Here is a 9,235-nt window from a genome sequence, read left to right as displayed (position 1 = left end):
CTAATCTGGGTGGGCAGAATTATTATTTTAAATTATTTATTTATTTATTGAGAAAATTCAGCTATTTATTTAAATTTTTATTACTTTATCTGTATATTTCTAGCTGAACACAAAAAAGTTAAATTCAGGTGATTTTAATATTTTAGATTTTATTAATTTTAAAATTAAAACACTTTAATTTTCTTGAAATGTTACTTTTAAACTCAAACGAGAGTAAAAAAAGGCCATTTAGAGATGTAGACATTAGCGATAACGGCTTTTATTGTTAGCGTAGGTCCGATTCTCCGGTGACTTCCACCGAAACATTTCTTAAACAAGGCGATAACGCTTATCCAGTTTACATTTTCTGCTTTTTCTAATGATTTAGCTAGCAGAAGAACACCGGCACGCTTCGACTTCATTCTTGCCTTTGTGAACTTTGTCATCGATGTAGCCGAAACGGACTTCATTTGGTGTTTGTCTCTCTCTCGGTTTAAGGGTTAAAGATGTCTTGATAACCCTAGTTCTAGCTGCTACGCGTCCATGTGCAAACTCTTCCTGGGAAAACTGAATGGCCTTTGCTTCCTCTAAAACCCCTGCCGTCGGCTTCTCGTAGGTTGTAGCTATCCATCGATTTCCTTTGGAATGCTCTACTGCTCCAGTAGGTGGAAATATGTTTCGCCGTTTCATCACATTCCACTGGAAGTTGGTACATGCAATTGTGCAATATGACAGGACGTGATACTGTGGAAGCTTGTTTCCGCCACTGAACAAAACATAAAAAAGGTAATTCCGACTTTTTATCTGACAATTCTGACTTTTTTTTGCAATTGTGAGGTATAAAATCAGAATTGCGCGAAAAAAAGTGTAAATTGCGAGTTTATATCTTGCAATTATGATTTTATTTGTTGCAATTGAGAGCTTCTATACCTCAATTCTGACTTTATAACTAGCAATTTCAAGAAATAAATTCAAAATTGAGTGATATAAACTCACGATTTAGAATTTCTTTTTTTTTTATTGCATGACTTTTTCTCATAGTTGTTAGTTTATATCCCGTAATTCTGACTTTATAAGTTGCAATTGTGAGTTTATATCACAATTAAAAATCAGAATTGCGCGAAAAAAAGTGTAAATTGCGAGTTTATATCTTGCAATTATGATTTTATTTGTTGCAATTGAGAGCTTCTATACCTCAATTCTGACTTTATAACTAGCAATTTCAAGAAATAAATTCAAAATTGAGTGATATAAACTCACGATTTAGAATTTCTTTTTTTTTATTGCATGACTTTTTCTCATAGTTGTTAGTTTATATCCCGTAATTCTGACTTTATAAGTTGCAGTTGTGAGTTTATATCACAATTATGAGAGAAAAAGTCCGAATTGCAAGTTTATATCTCACAATTCTGACTTTATTTCTCATAATTGCAAGTTTATCTCGTACTTCTAACTTTTTCTCGTAATTGCGAGTTTCTGTCTCATACTTATGACTTTTTTTCTCTTAATTGCGAGTTTATATCACGCAATTCTGAGAAAAAGTAAAACATTCTGAGTTTATATCATGCAATTCTGACAATTTTGCATAATTGTGAGTTTATATCTCACAATTCTGACTTTATTGTAATGGCAAGTTTTTTTTTAAAGGTTTATTTATGGCGTTTTATGTCTTTATTTTGATAGGACAGTATAGGTCGACAGGAAGTGAAGTGGGTGAGAGAGAGGGGGATGGGATCGGGAAAGGTCCGCGAGCCGGGACTCGAACTCGTGACACCCGAAGTGCAATGGCGCTGTATGTCGGCACGCTGCCCACGAGGCCATCGGCGTCGACTTTGTAACTCACAATTGTGAGATTATATCGTGCAATTCTGAAGTCAGAATTGCGAGATAAAAAGTCGCAATTACCTTTTTTTATTCAGTGGTGGAAACAGGCTTCCATATGATACGGCCGCATCGTAGAAAATAATAAAAGCCATTCAGCCTGATCTGATCTTGATGACGTACAGGCCCTGCTGCTGCTGTCTACATGCACTGAAGTACACTAAACACAGAAACATACTCCACACAAGTGCACTAGTCTGCCGCGTCGACGCTGAGACATTTCAGATGGAGTCTACATTCACGTACTTGCGTATAGATATGTTTCTGGCCTAATTTAATGATATTTTATTGTGTGTATGTCGGGAAAGTAAAGATAAACTTGTTTTGAACTTATCATGGGCGACAACATTTGCTGTACGCGTCTAAATGTTGTAAAGTGTTGCCTGTTGAGTTGAAACATTATTTTTCATTGTCAGATGTGTATGCAAATGTCTCCTCATGTGTATGTGTAGATATCTTATATGAACATTATTTTCTGTCTATAGATGTTTATTTTAGCTGGTTGTGTGATTTTGGGGTGTTATTTGAGCTAACAAGAGGATTCAGTGTCATACAGGTATTTTTTCTGCAGATTTTTTACAAGTTTGAACAAACTGAGTTCATGGGAGGAATATATTCAAAGTTAGGAAATGTTGGTTTGGTGCATCTCCTGACCTGTTTGTTTGAACTGTTTTGTTTTTATATTAATTTCTGAACAAATTCAAGTGGCCTATCTGAAAAATACAAATGAAGCGTGATATCTTGTGGTTAAATACACCCGTGCATGTGCATATTGAGACTTTGTGTTGCAGTGATTTTGTCCGTTGTGCTTTCGCCACGAGTTTATTTCCTGATTTGAAAGATGAACGTATAAGTATTGTGAGCGTGTGATGTGGTTCTGAAATGGGGTTTGATTGGTTGTGGATCTGGCATGCCAACGACACGTCTGCCGTCAAATTCATTTTGTCAAAGTGTCTGTGACGTCACTGGCCAAATATCTCTGATATATCTAGTTTTATTTTGAAAAGAGAAAAAAGTGCCATGTACAGTGTGAACGGAGGTGGATTCGGTTTGGATCCAGATGTACTGCTATTAAAGAGTTTCATTATAAGACTCTAAAGAGTGTCTGCTTATTTTTTTAGATACCTCTGGGTGTCTAAATTACACATTCACACATTGAATTTACTTTACCTGAATTCACCCTATAAACTGATATTCGGATATTCACATAAAATAATAACTCAGATTAATCATAATACGTAATCTAAAGTATATGAAACTAATCAATTACACAAAACCTGCTTGAATTGCTAAAAAAATAAAAAGTGGGTATCAAAATTTGTTATATTGTGTCCTCTATGAACATGATGAACACAAATAATAGATAACCCTGTCCGATGCTTCAACACTAGATGGAGCACGAGCTCCAAACATCTCGCATTGTGTTAGTGTTGATATACGAACTATACTCCAGTACTTTTATTGGACCGGGACTGTGTTGAAATGTGCTGTGTAATTCTGTAATGACATGCAGGTTTGAATCTGTTCATGTCTGACTGACTCAAGGACAGTTTAATCCTGCAGGAATATTACACTGAAACTAGATGCCAGCGCTTCTGTCTCTGTCTTTGAATTTGTTCTTGCTGAAAAACAGCTCACAACATCCTCGATACACAGCAAAATAATAATAATAATGCATATTATTATTATTATTACATTAAACATAAAAACTTACATTATCTTTATTACATTAATAATTACATTATTTATTAAACCAGCTCACAACATCACATTGCATAATAATAATAATGCACAAAATCTATACATACATTAAATACATACATTAAATAATTAATAGATTAAACATGTAACAAAATTAATTGTATGCATACTAAATAAAATTAATATTTATTTTAACAAATAATTAAATATAAAAACGAATTATTCATTATCAGAATTATATCTAATTAGTTTTTATTATTTATATCATTATTTTAAAATACTATTAATATTACTGAACCATTCTGTTGCTTATAATGGTCACAGGTGTAAAACACGGCTGATATGAGATCAGTTTTGTCCTGGATTTGTGGTTTAAACCAGGGTTTAGAGTTGTTGAAGTCGGGTTCAGACCAGCAAACTCCTCTCTGGAGGCCTGATTGTTGCTGTGATCTCCATGATCTGGATTCCAGGCATGTCTGAGGATAATTCTGCGTCCCATCGGATCCGTTCCACCCTGAGCCGCTCAGAAGAGCAGCTGAAATGGAAACGGTAGAGAGGATGTTAAATAGTTTACATACACAGTAGCTGCTTCACAACATATATGAACTGACCAATCAGCAGGACCACAACTATCTGCTGTATGATGTAAAATAGAGAGAACTGTATGTGGAAGTCATGTGTGTGCTTGTGTGCACCACTAAAAATAATATTTACATAGTCATTTGCACTATGATAAAGATTATTGCTTTTACTGCTGGGATACAGTAGGATATTCAAAAGGTCGCATTTGAATTGCATCACATGAGTACAGAGTTTTGTGAAAGAGAAATATCAAATTAATAATAAACAAACCTCATATGAGCTAAAACTATGCCCTAGCAACCACATAGATACTCCCTGACAACAACCCGGAATACCCTGGCAACCATATAGCAACTCCATGGCATCTATTCAGAATGTCCAAGTAACCACATAGCAACTCCCTGGAAACCATCCACAACACCATAGCACCTACATAGTAACTCCCTGGCAGCATATGGCAACTATTCATAACATCTTACACCGTGTCTACACCGGACGCGACAGTTGTCGTGTCGTGTCGTGCCGCGCCGCAACAGCTAAAGTCTGTCATTTGAGATTTGTGTCAATACGTCATAAATAGAACGCGGCAGCAGTTTACTGTCGGGGATTTGTCGTGTCGCGCACCGTGCCACATCCAGTGTAGACAGCATCACTGATTATAATTAGTTCTATCGTATTTGTCACGCCGCTCGCGTCCGGTGTAGACACGGTATTAGTAAGCACATAGCAACTCCTTGGCAGCGACCTGGAATACCCTGGCAACCACTAAGAATATTCTAGCAACCATATAACAACATCCTAGCAACCACATAGAAACTCCCTGGCAACCACCTTAACCACACTAGCAACCACATAGCAACTCTCCAGCACCCTAGAAACTCCCTGGAAACCAAACAGCAACTCCATTGGTCACGACCTAGAACAACCCTAGCAAGCACATGACAAAATCCTAGCAACCACATAACCACTCTGTGCCCTAGCAGCCACATAGCAACTCCCTGGCAACCTCCTAGAATACAAATGTAACCACATAGCAACTCCCTGGTAACCACCTAGAGCACCCTAGCAACCACATAGCAACACCCTTGCAACCAATCATAACACCCTAGATTCACCCTGGCAACCACCTAGAACACCCTAGCAACCATATAACATCATCCTAGTAACCACATAACCACTCTGTGCCCTAGCAACCACATAGCAACTCCCTGGCAACCACCAAGAATGCCCTAGCAACCATATAGCGACATCCTAGCAACCACATAGCCACTCTGTGCCCTAGCAACCTCCTAGAACACCCTAGCAACCATATAGCAACATCCTAGCAACCACATAACCACTCTGTGCCCTAGCAACCACATAGCAACTCCCTGGCAACCACCAAGAATGCCCTAGCAACCATATAGCGACATCCTAGCAACCACATAGCCACTCTGTGCCCTAGCAACCTCCTAGAACACCCTAGCAACCATATAGCAACATCCTAGCAACCACATAACCACTCTGTGCCCTAGCAACCACATAGCAACTCCCTGACAACCACCTATAATACCCTAGCAACCATATAGCAACACCCTAGCAACCACATAGCAACGCTGTGCCCTAGCAAGCACATATCAACTCCCCGACAACCACCTAGAACACATAATAACCACATAGCAACTCCCTGCCAACCACCTAGAATACACAATTGCAATAAATTGCACAATATTAAATTATATGTTAATTATATATATATATATATATATATATATATATATCATTTATTAATTTTAAATAATGCAAATAACAATGCAAATAAAGAATGTTTTTGTGTCTTTCTTTTGCCTGGTAATGTGGAGGAAAAAGACAACACCTGCTCTGTCCTCTACACTCATGTTTTGGATTCACTCCTCCATGGGCAGAAAGTGGCACATAACCTTTGACCTTTTGACAAGGGGCCTTTCATTTCTTTCTTCCAGCTTGCTTGTGAAGTGATAAATGTTTATTTTTTCTCTTTTTAGTTCTTATAAATATCCACTGTAATGTCGAGGCCCAAAAGTTGAGACAGAGAGGCCATAAAGGGAGAATGCGGACACTCCTCTGTCCTCAGAGCTGCAGGATTAAAGCAAATCTAGGTTACAGTGTAACACGGATCCTCACATACTGAGGTTATGTAACACTATGACCACAGGTTAGCTTTTAAATACAGGTTACATAAACACAATGACCCTACAGGTGCAACAACTTTACATATTTTACTCTATATTCTCAATAAATCCATATATCTATATTTACTCTCTATTTATTGTATAAGTAATTAGGACAAATCTGTAAGTCAAGTGCATCTGTCAGCATTCATGACTTACATAAACGGCTTCTGATATGAAGGCAGCAGTTTATACACATTTGAGTTTATAATGAGGCGTTTCATAATTCATTTTGACACGTGTTTATAAAACTTCCCAGTTTGATAAGACAATACTGATTACAGAGACTGCCTAACTCGGTCTATGTCTTGAACCAATATGTAATTATGTAGTAAATCCTGTCAACGTCACTGCTGAAAAAAATGTAAACATTTAAAACAGATAAATAACTTTATTACAAGGCTGACTAAAATACTTTATTTTGATAAAATATCTATTTTTAAATATTTGTCAAATATTATATTTGGTTACAGACAGCCTGTCTGTGTGTGTATTAATATATTTTTCAGAGCCACTTACTGCAGATTTCACAGTTACACCAGTAGGTGACAAGAAGTGTATTACAAGTACTGAATCATTCAGTCATCCGATTTGATTCATTTGTCTTATGAATGAGTCATTAAATCATTCACTCAACCACGATTTATTTATGAACAAAACAAGTGACAGCCATTAGGAACCAGTCATTGACTCATTCACTCAACCGATTTGTTTTAAAAAGACTGAATCATTCATGAGGTTTTATCATTCTAATAACTAACCAAGCTGTCGCAAGTTGATATTTTATTTATCACATATATATTTAACAATTTTCATAAACAACATAACATAGATAATTAAATATGAAATACTATTTTGATTTATTACTATTTTTAAAATATGTATTATTCCTATTTTGTTCTAACGTATGATGTTACATTGAGCAAACTTTGTTTTTTCTTTTCTTTAATCTTTGCCTGTCTAGCTTGTACTTATTTGAACAATGCTTGAAACTTGAACCACATAGCAACTCCCTGGCAACCACCAAGAATGCCCTAGCAACCATATAGCGACATCCTAGCAACCACATAGCCACTCTGTGCCCTAGCAAGCACATATCAACTCCCCGACAACCACCTAGAACACATAATAACCACATAGCAACTCCCTGCCAACCACCTAGAATACACAATTGCAATAAATTGCACAGACAAGCACTACTCACTTTTTCTTCATAACATGTCAGAATCTAGTTGATCTGATTCCTGTTGTTCATATCTATATACAGTAGGTCAGATCTGATGATAAAATGCCTCACATTCTGAATGCAGCACGTGCATGTTTACGATCAGTGACTGATCAGCATTACAGGCAGCACTCAGAGCGTGACGTACAGCTCTCACAAACATGTTATCTGTGTTACAGAGCAGTTCACCAGCACACGCTGAACTACAGCTGATTTATCAGCTCTGTGTGTGAGACTGCATCTGTGTGAGGAGTGTCATTACCTCAGATCACTCTCGTAAACATTCTTCCAGCTCAGGCGATCAGGGTGTAACAGATAAAGAGGTTTAAAGGGTCACTATGAAAACAAGACATGAAAACAGATTGAAACACTTTGCATGGATCATCAGCTAAATATCCAGTAGCCAGAGGAAGGTTTGATGGATAACAGCACGAGTCACACAGGTTATGAGAATTAACATTTTAAAAGAGCCCATGGAATATGTTTATGACTGACCAAACAAAAAAAATAAATAAATAAATAACTATTTTTAAAATATGTATTATTCCTATTTTGTTCTAACGTATGATGTTACATTGAGCAAACTTTGTTTTTTCTTTTCTTTAATCTTTGCCTGTCTAGCTTGTACTTATTTGAACAATGCTTGAAACTTGGTATTACTGTGTCTATTTGCCTCTTTAAGATGAATGGCTTGATGTAGGTATTCCTTGTAAGTCGATTTGGATAAAAGCGTCTGCTAAATGAATAAATGTAAATGTATATTGTATTCTTTAGTTACTTTCATAAAAATAATGTTTTCTTTTTCTAAAAAACCCCCCCATAAAATCCTTAAAAAAAAATATCGCAAAATAAAATCTAAAAAAAATTACAACGTATGTCGTCGTGTTGTTTGTAAGCATCTCACGCCTGTTACACCTCTTTTGCTCTCTCTCTCTCTCTCTCTCTCACACACACACACACACACACACACACACACACACACACAAAACATTGCTGAGAGGGAGAAACAGGTCGCGGCATCAGCTCTCACAAACTCTTTAAACTTTAAACGTTTACCCCGAGCGCGGAGGAGCGGAGCCCTTGACGCCGCCTGGGTGAGTGTTTGTACGGGATTCATTCGCTGCGTTGTCGGGGTTTGAAGATTGTTTTCCTCCGGTTTCTATGGACTCTGCTCTCGAGAGGTTTGAGGACTTTGAGCTGCACTTGTTCCTCCGCGGCTGGATCGTTTACAGCAGGTGTATTCCTCCTTTACACGACAATACGCGTCCGTTTTACTCTCCACAGCTGTTTGAACGCGTTTAGTCACTGCTTTATTCAGTGTTACTTTATATTTGGTTCAGAAACAACCGAACAAAAGGGAAATGTTCGCTTGTTTTAAAGTACAAACGCTCATTGGCTGACAGCGACTCTGCTGTCTTCTCTTTCCTTTTAACTGTTTGCATAAGTTCATTCAAACACTGTTAACTTGGTTAACCTGCTTGGGTCGTACTGTTTGATTAGTTGTGTTTTTTAATGTGAGTCTGGCATTTTAGGGTCATGTGGAGGTCTGCAGTCAAACTCGCATAAATTATCCCAGACTTTTCATCTGAACAACAAAAGAGTCTTCTAGTTCAAAATGAGACCACATTTTTGAACAGGCTTTTTTCTTTGTGCATTTTCTGCGAGTGCTAGTTGAGAA

The 9,235-nt window shown here is 37.2% G+C and overlaps 1 long non-coding RNA gene across 1 annotated transcript; it reads right to left on the bottom strand.

Annotated features, from left to right (window-relative positions):
• Positions 1–3,870: 3,870 nt before the first annotated feature.
• Positions 3,871–8,934, bottom strand: LOC107653386 (uncharacterized). Its single transcript, XR_001630219.1, has 3 exons — positions 8,614–8,934; positions 7,820–7,893; positions 3,871–4,096 (listed from the first exon to the last, which is right to left on the bottom strand). It is a non-coding gene; the product is annotated as an uncharacterized LOC107653386 (long non-coding RNA).
• Positions 8,935–9,235: the final 301 nt, after the last annotated feature.

The sequence above is a fragment of the Sinocyclocheilus anshuiensis genome, unplaced genomic scaffold (genome assembly GCF_001515605.1).
Source record: "Sinocyclocheilus anshuiensis isolate Anshui unplaced genomic scaffold, SAMN03320099.WGS_v1.1 scaffold1151, whole genome shotgun sequence".
Lineage (NCBI taxonomy): Eukaryota > Metazoa > Chordata > Actinopteri > Cypriniformes > Cyprinidae > Sinocyclocheilus > Sinocyclocheilus anshuiensis.
Note: the sequence above shows the minus strand (reverse complement) of the source record. Positions and strands in the feature narration are given on the sequence as shown.